The sequence below is a fragment of the Camelus ferus genome, chromosome 6 (genome assembly GCF_009834535.1).
Source record: "Camelus ferus isolate YT-003-E chromosome 6, BCGSAC_Cfer_1.0, whole genome shotgun sequence".
In the NCBI taxonomy this organism is placed as follows: domain Eukaryota; kingdom Metazoa; phylum Chordata; class Mammalia; order Artiodactyla; family Camelidae; genus Camelus; species Camelus ferus.
The window spans coordinates 45,816,395-45,842,588 of record NC_045701.1 but is presented as its reverse complement, the minus strand read 5'-3'; the positions used below and the strand labels follow the sequence as shown (position 1 = coordinate 45,842,588).

Below are 26,194 nucleotides of genomic sequence, written 5' to 3'. Positions count from 1 at the left end.
TGGTTTAACTTTATAGAAGCAGAGACTTAGAACTGTAAGAGGCTTAAAAAATCTTCCACCCTTCACTGTCTTTCCCAGCCAATCTCCAGCATGACTAGAAGATCTCCAGGCAGCCATTAATACACTGTATGACTTGAGCTGATTTAACTGGGTTAAAGGGTATCTCAGCTGGCACCTGAATTTTACTATCATGATTGAGAGTTTAAAATAGTTCACTTTTCAGACTTCTAATGGATATAATTCTTTGTCATCTGTACTCCTCTTTCAAAAGTTCCAGTCATTGGTTGTAGCTGGTTTTTACCTCCATTCTCATTTTTTGTAACTGTCTTTCTATTATTTCCTAAAAAATGCTAGAGTGAGATTTTTTTCCCCGTTTCTATGTCTCACTTACGACTGCTGTGGAGAATACTTTTATTATACTGTTGTTTCCTCCTTAAGGTTATGTTATAAATATCAGACCATATAATGTTTTTTAGATGTTTGTATTCAGCATAAAAATTCTTAAATTTTAAATTGCTATAGTATTCTTTTAATCATTGTCTTGATTCATATAAGAGAGAAGTTTATGTCTGTCATTCTCTGCCAATTCCCAACAACCTAATCCCCCCTGATTGTTTATACTACCGCCTTGAACTTCCCGGACCAGTTGTTGTTATTATTAAAGGAAATACAATTTGCCCTTTCACACTCACAAAATAGCAACACTGTTAGAACAGGAACCCAAGGGTTTCATTATCTCTGAGTCCAGCCAGGCAGAGACAGGCACGCATAGACTACCTACTTGCATAGCCAGGGTAGTGGAAGAAATGAAAGCCTCTGTGGGCAGGCAGCAGCAGGCAGTAGCAGGCAGTGAGCACAGGTTAGTCAGGCAGGAGGAGCATCGTATATAGGCTATTCACGCCCATGGTTTCCTCAAGGAGTGAAGAAAGTGAAATTAAGGAGCAGAGCCTCAGCTTTAATGAATTTCCCTAGAGACTGTATTCCTTAATAGCAATACAAAATTCTGTGCTTTGGGTTAATTCAATTTTGTGAAATATTGTGAAGAGACTAAGGCACAGGGAGACCAGTAAAGCCTCCTAGTTTCAGGAACTGAGGTACAAGGTGTTAGACTTGTACATTTAGTCGTTCAATGTAAGTAAATTGGCTGCCTACCAAGTGTCAGGACCTGTTCTAGGATCTTAGGTACAGTATTAAATAAAACAGATAAGAAGAGATAAAGACTCCTGCCTTCACGGAAACTATTATAGTTGTAGGAGATAAACAAAAAAAGTGGGAAGTTAACACCAAGAAAATTGATGGTGCTAATCCATCAGAAACTTGGACCACACTGAGAATGCTTTTATTTGAGTATTTTTTTAAACTATTTACTGAGAAACTGTTTAACCATGTTCATATGCATTTTACTATGATAACTATTACAGCAAGTTTTCTGACTGAAGGAAATGATTCCATTTTAAGGAAGGAATTTAGAGTGAAGGGAAAAATGAATGACAGCAAAATAACTTGATAGACAATCATCAATAAAACCCACTGAAAAATGATAAGTAAGGCTAATAAAATGATTATACTGTCTTAACTATTAAGTAGGATTACATAGAGAATGCTGTTGGAAACAAGTCATTTTTCAATTACATGAGCAAAGACATTTCACTGACATTTTCAGGGCAGTGAGATCACCTTCTATTCTGAAAGCAGTACTTTCTAAAGAGTACATTATTTTTCTCCATTCTCTGAGGCCTTAATTGAATAAACTTATTTTAGATAGTCTCTTTATTTTCTTTCTCAACTCAAATAGCCACCTGTCCACTGAACTGTAGGAGTGAACTTTGGCAGAGATTTGTCAGCTGTTCATAAACTCATTCTTGTCATTAGTGTACTCACCCGTGCGAGCTTGAATGAGGCTATTAGATTTGCAATGAAGAGCAAGAGACTAGAAAAAGATACCCCAAATGAAATGGTTAGTCAATGAAGAGCAGAGATTTTAAATCACTGGTAGAAAGTGAAACTCAGAGCCCAGAGTTCTCCCCAGATATTTTTATAACCACTGTAACGCTAAGGTGCTCAAAACATCCACCAAGGTTTCTTTAGGTAATGAGCTTACATAGAAGGCTTTTTTATCTGTATGGGATTTTGCACATGCTGAGCCCTCTAGTTGTAATGTTAATCTTTCCTGATCTGATGGTGTTCATTCCATTTTTCTAGGATGAACTTAAGTGTTCTGTTTCTTGTGAAGATGTCTTCAAGGTAAATTCTTAGTTTTGCTCCCAAGTCCCTTTGTACATACTTCGGGCAAAGTATTCATTGGACTGTTTTTTTTGACATTAGGTTTCCATATTTGCTTCACTCAATAATGCCTTTCTTGATAATAGGGTCTGTATCTTGTTCATCTGTCAATGCTTTAGTTGTATAAATAAAATACGTGCTGTGAAAAAAGTCAAATGTGAAAGTTTGCACATGTAAGTGAAACAAGGGAATACATTCCTACTGCATTCACTTATCTATACTAAAATTTATTGCAGATTTGTAGACTTTAGACTCAACTTCACCAACATAAACATGATATTTTGAAGGACATATCCTCATTTGTAGAAGGATGAAAGCCAGAAGTATACACAAATGAGATTTTTAAAAACAGTATCTTACTGGCTTTATTAAATAATCATGTGACAAAAATAATTCATCCTAATTTAGTGTATTAGAGAAAAATGTATATAAAATTTTGCTATTACATATATTGTAAAATACATATTTATATAGTATAAGTCATTTATATATAAATTTTTTCTTTAGAGTAAGACTTGAAGTACTCGATTCTGGTAAGCACAAGTACATCTTGGGATAAGCAAAGATAGTAGCCAAGAGAGAAAACAGGAGATTGTTTGACAGGTAATGGGTAGTTTCCTCATTTGTGGCTGCCTAGGATTGGTAATGGGTAGGGCAGAGCCACACCTCCTACCACAGAACTCATCAGAGATCAGATATTAACCCCCCTTCCTCCCTTTCAGTAATTAATACACTTTGTGTTTTAAACTTGGGAATTGAAAACTCCATCCAGAGATTCTGAATGAAGAATGAAACCAGGCGAAGAAATAAGAAAGCTTAAAATTCTAACCATTGAGTTGCATTCCCTCCTACTCTGTGTTAGTCATACTTCTACTTCCGTTCTGTTTTCCATTTATTGAAATTTTATTGTGCTCTGATCAATTCTGCCCTTCTCTTTATAGTAGCAGATTAATATATTTTATTGCACTTTGGTGGGGTACTGATAGACTAAGGAAGTAAGAATGTCTGGGAAATAACTATGGTTAACCAGTCTCCAATACATGGCATTTCTATCCTTATCATACAACTTAAATATTTTCTATTACCAATAAAAACTCATTTTAATAATTTTATATCAAATGTGTGCAAAATGTTTCAGCACTTAAGCTACTAGTGTTGGAAATACTTGACTATTCCTAAACTCTTTCACTAAATGTGACATTAGGATGCTTATTATCACACATAAAGGGTTCCTTAAAAGAAAAGTACACTATGTGCTTAAAAGCAAAGTACAAAGTGAAGTTACCAGCAGGGCATGCATAATGGAAAGATCCTGATATGTATTGCCTAATTCCTTCCTGAAAATTTTGTAATTTTCATTGCTACCGTAAAAAGTGCTACTGTGGTCAGTTGTGTGAGGTGACACAATCAAACTCTAGGGGGCATCATTCTCACAATCCATTATCGGTAGTATTCAAAATTCTCATAAGGGATTCTTTCTGGTATTAATTTGTAAGGTGAGCAGCTAAATGGATGATTTCTCCCCAAATAGGTATTCAACTATCACAGAATCATTTATTGAAGAATATTTTTCTTGTTTAATAAAAATGTGTCTTTAATTTGTTATAGAACTTACATAGAAAATGGGTTCATTTCTTGGGTGGGCAAGAATGACCCCCAAAGATATCTGTCTTAAATCCTGTAACCTGTAAATAAGTTGCCTCACATGGCAAAAGGGACTTTGATGATTAAGTTAAAATTTGAGATTGGGAGATTGTCATGGATTGTTCAGGCATGCCCAATGTCATCACATAAGTCCTAATAAGAAACAGGTAAGTAGGCCATAGCTTGAGAAGGATTTAACTAGAGAGAGAGAGACACAGAAAAGACACAGAGAGAAACAGAGAGACACAGGAATGGGCCATGAGTCAATACAGGTGTTTTCTAGAAGCTAGAAATGAAGGATCACAGATACGCTCCCAGAACCCCCAGAAGGAAAGCAGCCCTAGCAGCCTGTTTCAGACTTGTTAACTCCAGAGCAGTAAGAAAATAAATTGTTTTAAGTTTTTACAGGCTCAATAGGAAACTAATACTGTGTTATTAATTCTATTCCATGAAGTGGTACTGCTTTTTAAGTGCTCTGCTTCTCCCATCATAGCAAATAATATGTTATTTTCAATGCACTTAACTCCCAACACCAAGCAAAGTGTGGTAAGCACCGAAGCAATACCTTCTTCATTCAGTAGTTCACTCTCCATGCCTAGTAAAATGTTACATACATTGTAATAAGTATTTGTTGAATGAACTGATAGGAATTTGAGACTGCAAAGTAGGTCTTTTTCCATAAATTTCAATTTTTATTACTCATCTTACAATATAATCTGTGCCATTTCAAAAGTTCTATAAAGAGGAAGTAATCATTGAATTTTTATAGAGAAATGTTCCAAAGATTTTAGTTATACACTAGATTTTATCATTGAAATCAAATGAGACCATCAGAAAGCTTTATGATTACAAGGTAGATCTGTAGCCTTCTCAATGTTCATTTTCACTAATTTGATTGTTGACCTTTTTTGTTTTTTAGTGAGGCAGACTGTTAAGAACTGAACTCATGCCAACTTTCCCTGCATATGCTGTTGCAATGATCTGTCTTGCACTCTCTTTGCTAAGAAAGTTTTGCTCTTCTTTGGCACTGTTACTGTGTGTTTTTTTGGTGTGGGTTGTGGTTTTGGTTGGGGTCTATTTTGTTTTCTCCTGCACAGAAGAAATCTCCAAGTGATCCTATTTCCATTTTCACTTTATCCACCATGAAAGATTATATCTAAACCAGAACTCAGCTTCAGTAACTCTGTAGGACCTAATCATTTGTGTAATTACAAATGTAGCATCAACATTTTCCTGAAGCTGTATTTTACATTTTTTAACTATATACATTACAGATGGTCAAGTGAAATCATTTGTTATCCAAAACAGACTATAAACTCCAAATTGATTATCACTTTTTAAAAAAAGAGCTTTTCATGTTTTTATCTAGCCACTGTATCAGATGTCTTAATTTTGAGTTTCACTTTTTCTAGACATGTGTTTTTACTTACAGAATTTGATAATCTGAATGCATTACATATTTATATATCTCACTGCTGTTTTATATCACTGTGTAAGAATTTCCATAGTTTTAAACACTCAACACAATGGTAATTTTTTGCAGGATTTCTGGTGAAACTCCTTTATGCACATTCATTCCTATTGCAAAACACTTATATTTACATTTGATCTTTATTCTTAATTTTCAGTGCTGTCATAGCTCAAATGTGAGCCTAGACTCAGAAGCGATGATAGCTCTATTCATAAGCATTTACTGGACTCAGATCTTAAGCCAAAGACTGTCGACAAGTTCAGATAAAAATAACTCACTTCTCAGAAAATTCACAGGCCACTTGATACTGCAGTACAGATTCCTATGATCCACGTCACTGATATTGCATCTCAGATTATGATTCTAATCCTGGACCAACAGGAGGGCAGGAAGGGTACAGGAAACTTCCTTGAATCCATCATGTCTCAAAGATACACGTGCCATAGCTGTGCTTTTTACAGTAAGAGGGCTGGCTAGCTGATTGTCAAATTCTATTGTAATATTCTTCCTAAAATAAATTTTAAGATTCTACAGTCATCAGAGTTTAAAATGAATTAGCATTCAATTGTTTGCAATTGTTCTATTTTCAGTTCTCTTTTATATAGAATTACTTGCTGCTATCAACCTTGATATTTTAACACCTTCATCTCTGAAATTAAAGCTAAGAGAAAAAGTATTTATAGTAGCTTTACAAATGAGGTAGTTGAAGATCAGGGTATTTGGATACTATTACCAAGTTTATGTAAAAGTTAAAGTAGTTTATAGAATTTATATTGAAATGCCACCACTATTCTATTACTATATCATTTTATTTTATTTTTTTTAAATTGGCAGGGGGAGGTAACTAAGTTTTATTTTTATTTTTTGAGGAGGTACTGGGGATTGAACCCAATACCTCAAGCATCCTAAGCTTGCGCTCTACAATTTGAGCTATACCCTCCCCCCTCGCCACCACTATTTTAGATATTTATATATACTTTACTTCACTTACAATTCCCATTTATATATACTTTATTTTGGTTACAATTCCCATTTATATACCTGTACTTACCAAGTTGTTTATTGAGGGAAAACTATGTTACATGTACTAATACTTTAAATATATAAGTATTGCATATACATGCAATATAATTGTAATAATATGTAATATGATTATATACATAAATATAGATATATGAACACTTGCAGTTGAAAATAATCAGTGCAAAAACTTGTATAAAATGGAATTCATTTATTCTCCCAGACCTGAGCCACCTATGATTTTTCTCAGCTCAGTTATTGGCAAATTCATTCTTTCACTTGCTCAGGCCAGACTTTTGGTCAACCTCGACGTGTCTGTCTGTCTCACACCCTGCATCTTCTCTATCAGAAAATCCTGAGGACTGTATATTCAAAACATATCCATTAATCCCAAAACATCTGACAACCCTGATCCCCAACCATAGCCTATCCTCAATAGAACAGCCATAGTGATCCTTTAAAAAAAAAAAAAAAAAGTCAATCAGAGTAGGACACTGCTCTGCATACAACTCACTTACATCTGGTAATACAGTCAGAGTAACAGCCACTTCAAGGTCCTGATCTTTCCTCCCCACTACATTGGTAGCATTCCTTATTACTCTCTCAAAGCTTCCCTGTTCCAGCCGTAACGGCTTATCTTCCATTTCCTAAGACCTGCCAAGCATGTTCTCCACCTAAGGTCTTTGCAGTTACTTTAGCTCTGCTTATACCACTCCACTCCCTGTATCCAGATGCTAATTCCCTTACCTCCTTCAAATCTTTGCTCCTGTATCACCATTTCCATCATCACATGTAACATTGCATCTACCCCTCCCACAGCACTTCCCTGATCTTTTTAGCACTTATTTTGTAAACTACTATGAAGCATAGAGTGTACTTACTATATTACTCTAAGTCTCCTCAATTAGGATGTTAGTTTCATAAGGGCAAGAATTTTTATCTGATCCCTTGACATGCCCCAGCATCTGGAATGTGCTTGGCATAATGAGGTGCTCTATTAGAATTATATGGTTAAGCAACTTTTAAAAGATGAGATATTGCAAAGTGATAGTACTTATTGGTACCAATTCTAAAAGTCACTGTTTTAACACAATATGATAAAAAATTATTCTGAATAGGAATTTTATCTAAAACAAGTATAGATCAATCTTTTAATCTTAAATACACAAATTATGCTCAATCTGACAATTTAAAAATTAAATCTTCCTGAATTCCAATAATTGTACTTTGTCCATACTTTATAGCTTAATCTACAACTTTACAGAACTATCATTTTCACAGTTTATATCAGGATAAATATATTGTTTTATTTATTTTTCCATGACAAAGTCTCTCCTTTCCAAACTTTTAGATCCAAATGCCAAACTGAAAACACTCACACATCTTGCCTAAAACAAAAACAAAAACAAAAAAACAACAACAAAAGGAACACCACTTGGTCCTTTGGATCATATGATCCTTGACCCTGAAGTTTCATGTCGTTTCTATAGCCTTGTCTGCCAAACTGAAGGTAGAAAACCAATTCTACCTCCTGCTGTTGCTGCTCAGGACTGTGTCACTGGGCCTTTGAAAAGATACCTTCTCAAAAACAGCATGGAGTAAACTGCCTTCTAATACGAGAAAAACAACCTTGACTCTGAACATCACTTGGGGGTGAATCTCATTCTCTGGGCTCTTTCCTTCATTTTGATGGAGGTTTTCCAGAGATATAATATCTCTCTTTCACACACACACACACACACACACGCAACTCCAAATATAATTTTTGATAACACTTGCTCTAACTCTGCATTTTAAATCCTAATATGACTCTCCAAAGTTGGGCATACATCATCTCTCCTCTTGTTCCTTTCCTTCATTTTGTAACCAGGAATAACTGGGCTTAAAGACCTTACACTTATTCATGACTGCAACTTCCAATTTGCACATTGAGGAGTTTGTCATGATTTGCCAACAAAGCTGAAATACTGACTCTGCGCTTGTTTGTTGTGGTTGTTTCCTCCCGACTCTGCAATCATCATACAGCTGTGTGTGTCTTCCACAGCAACACACTGCTTTTCATCCGGGTCATTTCAGAGGAGTTATTTGCCATGGTTTAGATGTTTGACTGTAGCTGTATTTGTCAAATCGTCAAAGGCAATGCTGTCCAACTGTTAGGTTTCAGTTTCTTTTAAAGAGGACTATTCTTGTCCTAGTCAATATCGACAGAAAAGCCACTTGATAAAGCTCAAGACCCACAAAGAGAAAAATTCTATGTAAAACACAAACAAAACTAATGCACAATTGAAAAATGAAAAACAAATATCTTAAAGGAGAAGACACTATGATAACCTTAAAATTAATAAGAGAATTTGATAACGTATCTGGCTCTAAGATAAATATTAAAACATTTTTCTTCACTATTCTAGCAAAAAATACTAACAATGTAAAAGGGAAGTATTTAATTAAAACAGCAACCCAAAGTTAAGATACTCAGGTATTAATTTAACAAAGACGCAGGACCTATATGAAGAATGATATTAAGAGAGGCAACACAGTATCTGAATAAATGGAAAGGTGTATCATGTTCTTGGATGAAAAGAAACCCTCAATTTAAAAATGCAAATTTCTCCCAAGTCAGTATACAAAGTTAGTAAAATTCCATTTAAATTGCAATTGAGTTTCTTAGGTAAAGAGAACTTAAACATCTTAGGCCCCTAACAGCTTTAAGAAATTGTAACAACAGTGAAGGTCAATTTGTCATGTGTCAACACATCTTATGAAGCCACTTTATTCTCTTGATAATGGCAAAACAATAGTAAAACATTGACAATAGGACAATTCACTTCTTAAATAATGATAATGCAACTAAATAACCACAAGAAGAAAGTAAAAACTGAACACTTTCATCTTATATAGAAAAATGTATTCCAATCTGTTTAATGAATTAGATGCCAAAAATCAAGCAATAAAAATCTTGTGTGGAATTCTAGCAGATTAAATTTATAATGTAAGTGTAATACCTTATTTCAAGACTAAAACCAAGCCACAAAGTGAATACATGTTAAGTGTTCTTTTAAGATGTTTGTGATATATTTTGCACAGTTATCATTAACAATATTAATATACCAGTTATACACAGGAGAAGTACTTAATGCAGGTAACAGGAAAAGCAGTAATTAATTGCTGCAATGTTTTAGTACAGCAAAAGCCTCCCCTCAATAAGCAGATAATATCAATAAAGAGCAAATTCAAATGGTCATGAGGTCCGAATATACTCAATCTAATAGTCAGGGACACAAAATTAAGAGTGACTTCTCAATTTATGACTAGCTGGCAAGAATTTTAAGTGGCTATGAAACCTGTATGGAATGTGGATGAATTTCTTACACCATCATAGAAATGTCTGAAGAGTCAAAGTCTGACTTTACGACTCTCAAAATATTAAAATTTTGGATTCTTAGATCATCATATACAGCAATTCTTCTCATGAGCAGCTAGACCATAAGGATAAAGGAAGTGCTGATCCCTCAGGACATACACATAGGGGCGTTTATTACAGTACAAGAGCAGGAAACAAGTGATGAGTGGCTGACTCACCACGATATATCCAACAAGTGAACTACTATATACTGAGATAAAAGAATTAACTGAGCTTACAGATATAGTAATGTATCAAATACTATCATTTCACTGAAGAAAGAAATGCATAAAATGCACTTAAATTATGCTTTTTTACCATTTTTGGAAACAATGAAAAAATGTGTGTGGCTTATCTAAATTTGGAATAAGATGAGAAACAGAAGGGATACATATTCAACTTAACCATGACATAATGTATAAAATCCTATCATGTGGACTTATGTATGTAACATTATATGCACATGTGTGTTATGGATAAATAGGATAGTGGGATCACCAAAATATTTATAGTGTTATTCTAGGATGTTAACTTATATTCCTAAAATTTTAATATTGTTTAAAAATTTTCAAATGAATGTATTCATGTGATCAGAACTTATTTATTGTAGACAAAAAAAAATTTATTCTCCTGTGAGAAGTTCGATGCTATAAAAAGTATAGATTCACAATATAATTATGCTGACGTAGTTTACTTTTATTTCACTGTTAAAATGTTTTTCATGATTTTAATAAAGTAGGAATACAACTCCCCTGTCTCTTGCACTAAAAAAACCCATACCTCTTTAAAAAGATACACTTTTCCTTTCCTTTGAATTCCTCTGCTTTGCTTTGTATTTTATGTTGCCTCCTTTTGAGAAAAATTAGAAGCCTGTTGTAACAGATAATTTACAACTATAACACCAAGATGACATATTACAAAGAATAAGTAATTTGAAGGAAATAACGAAAGAGAAGTTATTAAAATTCAACACATACTTCAACTATAGCTTCTAGAATTCATCGAAAGGAAAAAAATGTCAAGAATCACTTAGTGCTCATTTCCAATAAATAAAAAATGTGAAAGTACATCTATAGATTTCCAAGCATTAAATACTTGGTGATATGTGTTGAAAATATGTTTCCATAAAATGGTAGTGTGTGCACTACACATTTATAGCACCAAAAATTTCCAGAATTTCAGTAACATTTATAATATCAATAGTGGATTATAAAAATACTCCAAATAATCCAAAAAGCATGGCAACTCATTTTTCAGCATTTCCATAACAAGTCCCATCTAAGTAAACACAACATCAGTTTAAGACAATTGGATTCCCCATCCCCTAAGTCTAAGCTTCAACATTTTGCTAAATGCAGACAGTGTAAACAGAGATCATGTCAACCTCCTAAATAAAGTTCTTCTATTTGTATATCTAATATGTTGAAATTCCTTTCAATTACAATCAGTTGAGTGGATGTTATGAAATAGTCTGATTTACAGTAATTTTTACATAAATATTCAGTTATATCTAAGACAGTGAGCTGCAGTAATGCTGAGAAAAAAATCTATTTTTAAAATCAGCTTGAATTCTTTTATACGATCAGGAAATTCTTGGATAAAGGGTCTGAAATTAGCACCATGTTACATTCAAGTCAAGGCACTTGATCTGCAAGAATTGAAGTTACAGATTACACTTCGTTTCCCAAGTATATGCACATTTAGAATTAAATGCTACTGCTTATAAATGGCTTTTTAGCTTGTTCATATTATTACTGTAAATAGTTTTTCCATTAAATACTTTATTATGAAATCATTTTCTTATGAGCCAAAAATAGTCTTCAACTTCATCAGTTAATCCCACATTTGAAATTTGAATTCTTATCTTATTTTATATTTTTCTGCAATAAGAAGTCCTCTAGCCAAAGCTTTGCAAATATCCATGAATATAGCAAAGGATATATAATAAGGGAACTGTCAAGGATAGGATGAAAATGCTTCTGGACCAGGCCTGGTAGGAGGCTGTGAGTGGTGGAAGGGGAACCTCTTTGGTTGGTCTGTTAACGCTTATGATCAAAAGGTTGAAAAAAGAAGGTATAATAGGTGTTAAGAGTAGAATAAGGACAGAAAAACATAATCAGGAAAACAGCAAATAAAAATTCACTCCCTTTATAATTTTGCTGAAGTTGTTCCTACTTAGCTCAAAAATATATGTATTTTTATTTTCCGAACAAAAACCCTTGGTATGTCCAAAGACTCTTAATATTTGAGTATGAACAAAATTATTGCTAAGTTTTATGGGAGTGTGAGTTTTGTTTTGGGTGAGCTTTTCTAGGTGCAGTGAACACACAGCTCATTTTCCCAATTAAACAAGAAATGGAGCTGAGAAAAACTCTTTATTTGCAACCATGCTGACTGAGTATCCTAATGGGGTTTTGAATGATCAGAGCCAGAAATTAATAAATATTAAACCCATATGCATTGAATCTACCTTGTTTAATCCTACGTTTAACATGTCTTCTTTCTTTAAATATATGGCTTGCAGACCATCTGCATTTAATTTAGTCAGAGAGGAAGTGGTGGTATCTATTACAAATTCAGTTTCCTGGGCCATTCTACAGACCCCCTGAGTCTACACAGTCCTAGGAATCAGTTATTCTGTATAGTCTGCCCTGTGGTCAGAAGGAACAGAAGCAATGGAGCCAGCGATAAACTGGTCAGTGCACACCCCAGCTAAATACATTAAAATAAAGTATAATGAGTTAAAAATAACCAATTCTGGTCAAACAAGATACTTCTGAAGGTCACGGTTATCTAATAGCCTCCCATTTTGAGATATTTGTTTATAGATTTTGATACCCCAAATTCATCTTATCCTCTCATTTTATATTGTAAGGGCATTGCTTTATACTTAACTGAAAAAATGATTATTGTTCTGTAAATTAGAACTTTTACAAGAGTTTGTTTTTCAAATGTATTCAAAACGTTAAAGACATAAACAATAAAATTTTGAATAGCTAAAAATCTGTATTTTCTTATGTAAGGCGGCTCGATTGTAGAAAATGATTTTTACACAGAAAGATTAAATGCAAACAGTCCTCAGCAATAAAATGGTATTGACCAAAGACTTTGTCCACTTACATGATTTCACTGGGAGACAGGGAAACCTTCTGCTATTCCTTAGAGAGTGCACATATCTGGTACTTACTCAGTACCAGCAAGTAAGCAGGTGTTGGTAACTATTTAGCCAGTAAACTAGGTATTCCTAGCCCTTAACAAAGGTCTTATCCAGGTGCAATTTCAACTCTGTGCCTCGTTACCAGCTGGAGAATGAGCATAACTGAATCATTTTTGAGGATTTGCCACACCTTAAAGATCATGGTTTTAACCACTGGCCCTGACACTAGGTAGGTACACCAATGTACATTATGCTGACCTTAAGACATTTCCTAGATACTGATAAGTAAACAACCAATCAATACTAATTTTTGGCTACATTTGTTACTTTTTCTTAAGGTTGTAAGCAGAGCAATAGGAACAAATGTTTTCTAAAAAATTTAATGGGAATATAGTTAAGTACTTTATCAACTGATGAATCTACTAACTCCAAAATAGCCATCATCTGCCTTTTGTTATAGTAAAGGGCTCACTGCCAAGCGACTGAATTGCCTTTTGTCTGTCAAGATTTTAGACATCATAAATCCTGTTTGCTTTTTTCTCTTACTCAACTGATCAACGAATTTACTTCCAGATGAAAGAGGCCAAGAAATCTATTGTCTATGGCGGAAGCATGTGTTATTTCCTAACAGCAACAATGACCAGCACGGAGAGCCAGATAGCTGGGAGGGAGGAAAATATTTAGAAGAGGGGGATTATGTCCTCTAATGAATTGATGTCCTCTGGATTGGAATACTTTTGACTGTGAATCTTTACTCAGGCCTGATGGGTATTTTACTTTGGAGGGCCAAAGCGACTTTATATTCAAGACAGTATCTGGGTATTAGGACAAGCTGAGTACAACATATATAAACGCTGACCCAATAATTTCTCCAGCAGGTCTCTGGACCTGAGGTAATCTTAAGTCATCTATGAAAGCCTAGTGAAACCTCTCAAAGATGATAAAAGTTACTTTAGAGAATCAAATTACCACTTGCACAATTACCTGAAGAACCTTCATAAACTATATGGAATGGTGCATAAAATACCTGAAAAGCAGAGCAACAGGGTGTCAATCTAATGTATGTGTTGTGGCATGCAATATTTAAAGGTAAGGGATGAACACAGAATATAAGCAATTCTAAAAGCTCATCCCACACAGTGTAACCTGACATTTTGTCCATTGTGATTCTAGGGCTGAAGTTTGGCAAAACAAAATATTTTTAAAGTCAAACTACAGAAATTTTCATGTAGACATCTATTGACTATAGAAGAAGAAAAACTGCAAATATACAGGTCAAAAAAGAGAAAGTCGCAGGTATCAGAGTTAATGACAACGTTCTATGGGAATACTACAAGTAATGCTATGGCAATATTGATGATTTCCTAGTAAAATATACTGACTTCCAAAATTGAGACGTCTTAAATAAGTCTATTACCACTATAAAGTTTGGAAATACTATTAGAGGTCTTTATATATAAGACTCCAGGGCCAGGTGGATTCATAGTTGACTTTTCATACACTGAGAGGAACTACCTTCTCATTTAAATTTTGCAGGTCAGAAAATGAAAAATTTGTGTTCTCTATAAAGATGGAAAATCATTAAAAATAAAAGTCAACAAATGAATCTGCACATTAATCTCTGTCAGTTGTTTTCTTTCCTACCTCAGCCACTCATTCACATGCTCTGCAAGCCTTCCTAATAATTTCAGCCATCGCACTTTACAAATACGCCCTCAGGTACCCCATGACAACAGTTTGTTGGCCCAACCAGAACCTACAGATTATTATGTCTATTCTTTTTACTCTTAACTCCCCCAAGCCTTTTCAATGTCTGTTTTTTGCCTCTTATCAAGATCTGCGATAATGCATGGTTTTACTAGCCTTCCTGCATACATTTTAACTGCTTTATACTTAAATGTTTTCTCTTGGCAAACCATGACCATGGTAAACTCCAGTTTTTGACTACTCTATGCCTGGATTCCCGCAGCTCAGCTTATTGGAGAAAAATGCATTGTTATGCTGACTGGAGTCACTTTAAACACTGCATGATAAATACTGAGTCTTCAACACTGCCAGACAATCATTTTCTTCTATCATTCGTTCTCCCCACGCAAAGGTGATTTTACTCACCCATGCAAAGCTGACTCTATTACTTTTATTTCCTTCAACTTCTAAAACTACCAGTACATCCACGCTGTCAGCTAATAATCCTGCTCAAAGCGGACTTAAACACATTCCCTCATTTATCCACCTCCTGGTATTTAATAAGCACAAACACTGACTTCCCTCCCTTGTCCCTTCTATAGAAGTCTTTCATGTGATAGATCCCACAGAACACACTCAGGAGTTGTCAAGAACTGACGGAAGATGACCAGGAACACACAGGAAGTCAAACTTAGGCTTAACAGCTAGTTGTGGCAAGTGAGAGCACAAGGTTCTCTAAGGACTATCAGAACAAGAGAGGGGTGGAAGGGGCACGCTGTAGGTTTGGGATTTGTTCTGTGTGAACCTGGGTGGGCCTAAGAAGCGGAGGTGGTTCTGGACTGGGTGCTGTTAGTAACTGGGGGCAATTCAGTAAAATGTTACCTTAATTTTTTTCTAGAAGGCAGGAGAAAGGCTGTAGGACTACAGTCCTCATTGGAAAAGAAAAATAGCAGTCACTTACATTAAGCCGAAGTAACAATATGTTGTTTCTTACAGAGAGTTTATCTGTGTCTAAATTCAGCTGGAAACCTTATCACTTGGCTCTTAGCTGTTATTTTTCTTACAATTTTAGGCATTATTTCAGCAGGCGTTTCCTATCTCTCCTTGTAACAATCTTTTCCTTTCTACTAGATAATTCTTACCACATCAACATGCTTTTTTTCACTTCACAATAACCAAATATTCTCTAAGTTCCCATTTTTCCCTTTTAGTTTTCGCTCCCCATTTCTGTTTTCCCTTCAGAGCTAAATTGTTTGAAGATGTGTTTTTGTTCCGGTTCCTTTCCTCTCACTCGCTCATTCACTCCATTAAGATTTCCCCAAACACGCTTCCAAATTTAGTCTTCTCAATGACTACTAATCCTCCTCCCAATTCTACTGATCATCATATCGCTGGATATTGTTCGTTTACTATGCACAGCCATCTGTCTCCTGGGTTCTCAGCAGATCCAAGCACCCCCTCTGACTGGACTCTCATTACTTGACAGTCTATTTTTAAAACAGCACTAATCACATCTTTCCTCTCACAACCAAGCCAAGATACCCAGCATGCATTGATGATCTTAGATGATGGGTCCCTCTTTTCCTCCGTTATCTTCCTGATCATATCTCCTATTCACTCTGTACTTCACTGAGACATCAGGTAGTTGCTCACTTCATGGCCATTCACCAACTTCTCTCTCAAAGTAGTTACTTCTTTCCACTTATGAACATGGCTCACACCCTCGCCTTCTTTAAGGCTTATCTCAATGTCACCTTCTTGGGGAGGCCTATTATAACAACTCAGTTCAGGACTGCACTCCTACCTCTGCACCCTTCATCCTACTTATCCCCACAGTTACTCTTTAAAAATGAGATTCATGTAGCTTTTTTAAAGGAAATCCAAAAAATAGAAAATATCAACATCAACAAATCTATATGCTCTAGGAAAAGAGGACATCATTGTCATTAAACTTCAAACCTCAAGTTATAAAAGAAAAACAGAAACTCCTGGCATCATAAATACTGAAAACTGGGTGACATCAACCCCATAAGTTACATTAAGAGACAAATTTGACTTTTACTCAGATGACGGATTTGGTATTAATAGCCACAATTTGCAAAGAATTTTTTCACATTAAAAATAAAACAAAGACAAGCAGTCCAATAGAGAACGAACAGAAGTTACAGATAAGCAATTCAGAGATTAACACAAATGGCCAATAAAACCTATCAAACAACATGAAAAGGCATACAGTCAGTAAACAATGACAGCCCTTCAATTCTATCCCACAGAGTTGAGATCACTTTGTAAAGATTTAACAAATGGGTTTATGTACATTGTTAATCTAGGATAATAAACCTAGATTAAGAGTAATTATTAAGAAAGAAACATGTGAATACATTTTGGTAGGGCCACATCATGGAATATTCTGCAGCCATTAAGAAAAGTGAGTTTAATAAGTTGACTTGGTAGAATTTTCATGAGGCTTTGTTCAGTGAGAAAAATACAATGTGGAAACTTAAGTATGATAAATTAATGGCCCCAAAAGCTATTTGCGTGAGTATATGTATACACGTGTGTATATATGTGTTGTATATAATTAGTGTATTATGTATGTATTATGTATATATGATACACATTGTATATAATTATATAAGCATGGAGTTAATAAGAGGATACATACTAGATTTATTTGGCTTATAGAGGTGTATTTGGAGTTGCTAATGAGTATTGCTGATATGGTGAAAAGGGTAAGTAGATGGGAAAGTAGATACAGGGAACAATGAATATATCTAAACAGCATGATAGCGTGATTTTATTGATCCATTTCACATGTGTGTAATTTTGCATGACATCTTAAGATTTTAAAACATAATAAGAAAGTTAGGCTTACAAGAGAAAAAATACTAATATCAAGTGTTAAGTGTTAGCAGGTGCTCTTCCCTGCCCTTGGAAGTATTCCTCTTGATCAATATACTTTAAGTAAATGAAACGACCAGCATATGAATGTATTTAAAAAAAAAAAAACGAGAAACATGGGTTAACATGAAAGCATATGAAACACTACAAAATCAGCAGACAGTGAAACAGACTCAGCATGCTTACAAAGTGAAAGTATTCAAAGTTTTCATCAATATCATAAATAAAAGTTGGCATATATTAATCTCACCCACACGTTTTGTTTTCTATATGTACACTTACCATTTTATATAATGTTTATATAATATAGAATTTTACTCCATATCATGCATTTAGTTACTTCAATGAGAGATCTAGTCTTATAATCCTAAATTCTGAATTTTATAAAACATCCTTAAAGCTTTGTTAGTCATAATCTGATGACATGCATCAAGTGACCTCTGTACTCACTTCCCCCATGCCAGGCTTGATATTCTTTTTAAAGTCATATGTATACTTCCTTATATTTTAAACTCAATGTATTTCTCACCTTCAAAAATACTCTCACACATGGATTTCTAAAGCGAACAACTCTAATTTCAAGCCATTTATTATTTTGGAGAAGTATTTGCTTTAATGAACCCCAATTCAAATAAAATTCACATATACTTAAATGACAATCTCATTATTTTTAGCACTCATAAAGACATAAAGTGACTGCATTCTGAAGACATCAGTTCAATGTATTATTGTTTACTGAACCTGATACTGACGTAATTAGCAAGATGTAGTACTAGCATTTAATCAAAGTATAGCATAGTAAGACTTTAGACTGTTGATTCATTCTAAAACACACAGAGCAAAAAGCTTCGTGCTAAAACAAAATTTTCCGCAATACTCATGAGCTCATCTGCCTAACTCACTGTTGACTATTTTACTAGCAATTAATTAGCTTTAAAAGGCTCAGGAATATATGGGGGAGGGGGAGTCACATTTAAACTCTCAACTGTAAGTAATTTGAAGTTGAAGAGAATCTTCCACTTTCTTTCTCCAAACTTCTATATTATAATTAACACCAGCTGAAATTTGTTGTCATTGAAAAAATGTTATCCACCTGCTGACAAACCCCTATTAGTTTCAAATACTTAGTATTCACTGACCATACCCTATTCATTGCAGCTTTTTAATCTTTGTATGTGGAGTCACTTAAGGGGACCCACTCCCTCTGTACCAGAACCTACTTCTCCTTACAGCTACACCTAATGTATGATTTCTTCCAGAAAGTTGTTTATGTCTTCTGCCCCCTTTCCACCTACGGATAACCCTCCTTTTTACTCTGATAGCTATTTTTCTTTATCCTTCTTAAGTAAGAATGTTTCATATTTTCCTCTTCAATCCAACTATCCACGCAATCGCTTTAGCCCACCCACACTAGACTGTAAGCGCCTGCAACAAAGCCCTCGTGTTTTACTTCAGTTTTTTATCTCTCATAAGGCCTAGTAAGTGCCGTTCATCTACTCAAAAGTCAATGCTAAGTGTTTATCAGGACCAGCAGAAAATTGTGTTCTAGAATGCCAACAAGTATCTGAGCATGAAAAGATTAATGGATACCGAGTTGGGGTTCTGAGTTTCTTAGTATTATTAACTAAGGATTTCTTTCTAGATGACTAAATTTTGTATAGCATTTTATTGTGGAGGAAAAAACACATATCAACACCTGTAAGTTGGTAAATACTGTATTAGAAGTGTAGTCTGCTTAACTTACACACAGAATCACATATAAATGATTTTCTGAGTTTAGTTCAAAAACTGTAACCAAATTTGAAGTTATTACCGTGCCCAAGGTAAAATACGTGGTAATACAAGCTAGCCAAAAATGAATCCCAGCTGTGTTTTTTCCTGACCAGGGTAACAGAGAATTTAAATTTAAAATTATCACCAAATTCTATATATTTGAAATTTTAACAACAGGTATGAATACATCCATGACAAGTCATGCCAGACACTAGGCCTGATTTTTTTCTTAATGGACCCTTATGAAAATCCTTTGTGAAAATTCTTTGTGATGGGTATTTCTACTCCTTTTGCAGATAGGAAAGGGGAAATTATACCACGGTCACACAACTAATGAGTGGCAGAGCCAGGATTAGACCCCTAGTCAAAATCATGTCAAACCGCTTCCAGACAGTTTTAACACACCTGGCTTATACCATGACTGGCCTCTTTATCTTCTGGGTTTCAAAGTGCCCACTTCCTAGTCAGACAGCCTCCCTCTCTAGCTACGCTGGTTAACATGATCCTTAACTACAAGCCACCTAATTCCTATCTATGACCATGATTTCCTCCACAATATTCACGACTTCTTACTCTGTTTTGGCTCTTTTAACAAAATACCACAAACCGAGTAGTTTATAAACAACAGAAATTTGTTACTCACGGTTCTGGAGGGTGGAAGCCGGAGATCACGGCCAGGGCCAGCAAGGGCGGGTGAGAGCGCGCTTCCGGGCAAACATCTCTCCTTTTATCCTCACCTGGGGGGAGAGCAAGGGAGCCCACTCAGGCCTCTTTTATAAAGGCGTGAATCTCACGGATTAGGGCAGAGCTCACAAGCCCTAAGCACCTCCCAAAGGGCCCGCCTACTAATACCGTCTCATTGGGCATTAGGATTTGAACATGCGAATTTGAGGGGGACACAAATATTCAGCCTACAGCAAGTATCTTCCGTTTGTTTAGTTGTTTTGTGTCTGTATCTCCCAAAGAAAGACTACACGGACAAGGACTGTTTTTGTTTTGTTTTGTTTACCGCGGCTGCAGCTGCACTGCCTTGATCAGCGATTCTCTTGATCAGTAGCATTAATACCACCTGGAACTTGCTGAAAATGGAAATATGGGGCACCACCCCAGGTCTACTAAATCAGAACCTCGAGGGAAGCGATTTAGTAATCAATGTGAGCTGTCTCAAGCCCTCCAAGTTACTGTGATGCCGGCTGAATTTTAAGAACCACTGGCATTTAATAAATACGTGATGGGTAATAAAAGCATATGAATGAATTTAAGTAATAAAATAAAAGTTTTAAACCTATATAGCATAATATAAAGGAGAACATATTATGAAAATAAGACAGTAAAATAATATAAACCAAATATTATCATTTGTATTTAATAAATTGAGATGAGTGGTAACAGCACAGGTCTCTTTATTTTGCCTGTTTCTCTCCCTTTAGCCACTGGGAATTCTAAGAAAAAAAACTTTGTATCCTTACAGGTGATTAGTCCCAAATTCAACAGACAGGATGAAACATTTAATTTCTGGCACAATTGCTCGCCCTTGGTTTTTTTCCCAGCAAGTAGGAAAAGTTATATGCTTCAGCACAGAGTATGAAAAAACTAGCCAAGCCCTGTTCTTCCTTCTCACAGGCTGGCATTTGAAACCCCACCTGTAGTGAGAATGTTGAAGAACTGGAAAGGAATACCTACGTAAGCATTCCTGGGGGCCTGAACTCTCTTGAAGAGTGAAATTAATTAAATATCCAGATTCAATAAGATTTAAATGATTCATGTGACTCTCCTGAAGCAGCAGATTCTCATTATAATAAAACTAGTTGAATTTCAAATTAACCAAGCAGGTCAATTACAAGACTGTAGTACCGGCTCCATCCTTGGGAAGTAGAATGAAGTTAGTTTTATAAATGATAAGGAGCATGATGAAATGCTTCAGTTCTGATGCACAGAGCCCTTCAAGCTCAGTGCTTCTCTCCATCAGAATGTCTTTACTAAATGATACAATATGTTGTAATTGTTTTTCTCTTAAATCGATGCTATAATGACCTTACATGTCACAAATATGGTACAGAATTCTATGTCTGAATTTAAGACAGGCTGTGAAAATCGAACAGTTTAAACAAGAATCAGTGTGCTAGCATCTGAACCGCTATTTTTCTATTTCTGAGTAAGAAGCAGGTACTGTAAATTGTAAGCAAAAGACAGATCATGGTTATTTTGAGTCCGTAAATAATTATATGATGACAGTGATTTATTATTCATTTATGATATCTTGATGAAATATTTTTATCACTATTGGCAAAGGAATAACCAAAAAAATCTAGGTTAGTTAAGAGTAAGAAAGCAACAATATCTATTTGATTTTGTAAGGATTCTCTACTCTGTTAGGTCTGCTCTATTTTGGAAGTTTCCTAATTTGCTGGCGTGCAGATGCTCTACCCAGTCATGCCAACCAGCACCCCTTTCACACGTCCTCTAACACAGCATGAGCGACCTTCACACACTCTTTTAGTCACTGTGACAAGCTCTGAAGAAATTTGAGAGAACCTTTTATGGTGAGTGGTATCATCACATTTTCTTCTTTATTTCTAATGGGAAGTACATTTTTAAATGCTTGTATAAAGACCATTTCTACTGTTATCGAACAATTATTTCTCACAAATCCCTTTTCTTCTTTACAACACATAAAATGTCTGCATATCCACCTATTCAGTGACCAATTTTTACATTCCCAACACCTCCAGCCAAGAGGAGTTGGCTACTGGAGACAGTGGGACCTTAGGCAATTTCAGGATAACACAAAGGTACTGATTTTGTTTCTGTCCAAAATGCTTTACTGCCAGTTTGGATACACTGACTATTATATGTTGCCAGGCCTTGCTAGATTATTTGGAGTCGATATCCCCTCACAGAATGTATTCCCCTTTTTTTTCCCCATTAAATAAACATAATTGAGTTACTCGTTACCAACTTGAATACTAATAAAAGTGGAATGTTAATCATTTGCCATAAATTCAGACTTTGAGAAGAGTTGCCAAAAAAACTTACCTTTTATCTTAAATACAACATATATATATATATATAATTTATATATAAATTTCAGAGTTAACATAGTCATTGTACTTTCAAAAAATAGCAGTACATATACCAGCTATGAAGTAGCTGAGCAGGAGCTCTTGGCAGAAGATGGCTTCCTCTGTCTCAGCAGCAACATGGAAAAGCTACGCATATTTTCCCTGCATGTACTACACACACACACACACACACACACACATCATGTGTACACAACAACTTGATCTCACCCCAACAACTCTCAACGTAAAATCTAGATGCATCATTTTAAGTCATTTGGGGGAAGGTTGCTGCCTAGATTAGTTAAATAAATCTCCGCAAACATTGACTAAAAGCAGGTTTACTTTCCAAGCAATAAGAAAGCTTTGAAAATAAAACTCCAAATTACAATATTGTACTTTAAAACCAATTTTTACGAAAAATGTTGCAACTTCTTAGAAATGATTTTAAAAATAAAAAAATGAAGTTATTTCAAAACACAAAGAAATAAGGACAACTGATAGAATTGGCAAGGCTATGACTACATATAAAACATTTGTGGTTCAGCAAAATAATGCTTGTGTAGCTTTTAGTTTTTAGCAAACAGTTTTTTCACACTTAACTTGTGCTTATGCCTGGAATACACTGATGATCAAGAGTGATGTTTCCTGCCTTCATTAACCTAGTGGTCTAGTAGGGAAGAGAGAACTACCAAAACAGGTTTCTAAATATAACTTTAGGGTAAATAGATGATGTATGTAAAAAGAAAAAAAATTAAAAACCAAACATACGTTTATATCAATTAAAATGTAAATTTGATGCAGATCAAAACTACAATGAAGTATCACCTCATACCAATCAGGATGGCCATTATTAGAAAGTCTACAAATAACAAATGCTGAAGAGGGTGTGGAGAAAAAGGAACCATCCTAACTGTTGGTGGGAATGCAATTTGGTGAAGCCACTATGGAGGACAGTATGGAGGTTGCTTTAAAAAACTAAAATTAGACTTACCACATGATCCAGCAATCCCATTCCTGGGCATATAACCTAAGAAAACTCTAATTTGAAAAGATAGCTGCTCCCCAAAGTTCATAGCAGCACTATTTACAATAGCCAAGATATGGAAGCAAACTAAATGTCCATCAATAGATGAATGGATAAAGAAGATGAGATATATATATATATATATCATACATACATATGATATATATGAAATATATATATATAAAATATACAAAATGAAATACTACACAGCTATAAAAAGAATGAAATAATGCCATTTGCAGCAACATAGATGGACCTAGAGATTACCATAATAAGTGAAGTAAGCCAGAGAAAGACAAATATCATATGATATCACTAATATGTGGAATCTAAAACATGATACAAATGAACTTATTTACAAAACAGAAATAGATTCAAAGACATAGAAAACAAACTTATGATTACCAAAAGGGAAAACAAGCAGGGGGTTGGGGAGGGGTAAATTAGGAGTTTGGGAATAACAGAGACACATGACTATTTATAAAACAGATAAACAGCAAGGATTTACTGTATAGCAGAGAACTACAGTCAGTATTTTATAATAACCTATAATGGAAAATAACCTGAGAAGAATATGTATATGTATATACTGAATCACTATGCTGTATACCTGAAACCAACACAACATTGTAAATTAACTATACTTCAATTAAAAATGAAAAATAAATTAAAAAAAATAAATTTAACCTGCGACCATAAAATTTCCACAAGTAAACATAGGCAGAAATTTCCTTAATTTCAGTCTTGGCAATAATTTGTTGGATTTGACACCAAAAGCAAACATAACAAAAGAAAAAAAAAGTGGGACTACATCAAACTAAAAAGCTTCTGCACAGCAAAGGAAACCATCAACAAAATGAAAAGCATTCAAACCATACAGTTGGTAAGGGGTTAATATCCAAAGCACATAAAGAACTCATACAACTCAATAGAAAAAAACAATTCAATTAAAAAATGGGAAGAGGAACTAAACAGACATTTTTTTTTTTTCCCAAAGAAGACATACAGATGGCTGACTGGAACACGAAAAGATGCTCAACACCACTAACCAGAGCAATGCAAATCAAAACCACAATGAGATATCACTTCACACCTGTCAGAATAGCTATTTTCAAAAAGACAAGAAATAAAAAGTGTTGGTGAGGATGTGGAGAAAAGGGAGCCCTAGTGCACTGCTGGTGGGAGTGTAACTTGATGAAGCCTCTATGTGCAGGTTCCTCAAATCATTAAAAATAGAACTACCATATGATCCAGCAATTTCACTTCTATTTATCCATAGAAAATGAAAGCACTAATTCAAAAAGATATATGCTCTCTCATGTTTACTGCAGCATATTTTACAATAGCTAAGATACAGAACAAGGTTGGTGTCTACTGATGGATGAATGGATAAATAAAGAGTGGTACAGGCATACCCTGTTTTATTGCACTTTGCCTTCCTATGCTTCACAGATATTGTATTTTTCACAAATTGAAGTTTGTGGCAACCCTGCATTGTCAGATGATGGTTACCATTTTTTAGCGATAAAGTATTTTTTAATTAAGGTATGTAATTGTATTTTCAGACACAATGCTATTTTGTACACTTAACAGGTTACAGTACATTGTAAACATAACCTTTATATGCACTGAGAAACCAAAAAAATTCATTTGGTTGACTCACTTTATCATGATATTCACTATACTGTAGTGGTCTGAAACTGAACCAGCAATATATCAGAGGTACACCTGTGCACGCACGTGTGTGCGCACACACACACACAAATGGAATCTTATTCAGCCATAAAAAAGAATAAAATCTTGCCATTTGCAACAACATGGATGAAACTTGAGGGCATTATTCTAAGTAAAATAAACCAGGCATAGGAAGAAAAATACCCTATGATCTCACTTACATGTGGACTCTAAAACAAAATAAAATAAAACAAAACACCAAGCTCATAGATACAGAGAACAGGTTGATGATTGCAGGAAGTGGGGAGATGGAGAGTGGGAGAAATGGGTGAAGAAGGTCAAAAGGTATAAATTTTCTGTTAAAAAATAAATAAGGCATGAGGATGTAATGCAGAGCATAGTGACTATGATAAAAAAAAAAAGATACTATACTGAATATTTGAAAGTTGCCGAGTAGATCTTAAAGTTCTCATCACACAAAAAAATTATAACTAAAATATCAGATCATTTTTACAGCAAATCTTTTGCCCTGATTTGATAGGACATAATTTTTTTTTCTGGAAAAAAAGTTAAGAAACTGAAGAGATTTCAGAGCAAAACAATAGGAATAGCTTATATACATCTCCAAAATTACTTGTTTTTTACTCTATAAATGAAATGCCCAACTGCATTGTAAATTATTCTTTTGGCCAAAGATACATTCAACTCCTCACAAACTCCTGTAATCAGTAAAGTTAGATGTACCTGAAATGATTATAAAACCATAATCTTGAAAAACCAATCTATTTCCGTTTGAGGAAAAATACTTTTTGATAAAAACATATTAAATTGTCAAAAAAGAGAAAGCTTATAAAATGTCAATTATACTTCTTTATTTCTTTGATTTGAGTCCAGGTAGTTAGGTTTTCAGGGAAGAGCTGATGTAAATGAGAAAATCCTTTCCACAAATCCTAGCCCAAATGACTGTAGCTAGCTTTCTTTTATCCAGCAATGCTGAGAAATTATCATGAGAAAAAAGTTCCAGCATCCACAGTACTGGAAGAGGAATAATACTGGAAAGCTTCTGTGAATGAAGCCTGTTTCTCTTCAGTGTACAGAA

General features: G+C 34.8%; 1 long non-coding RNA gene across 1 annotated transcript in view; it reads right to left on the bottom strand.

The window, feature by feature from the left end:
- Positions 1–26,194, bottom strand: part of LOC116664254 — a 394,516-nt gene that overhangs the window by 344,682 nt on the left and 23,640 nt on the right. The window contains exon 2 of the long non-coding RNA XR_004320674.1: positions 19,979–20,072. This is a non-coding gene — a long non-coding RNA (uncharacterized LOC116664254). The remainder of the gene's footprint in view (positions 1–19,978; positions 20,073–26,194) is intronic.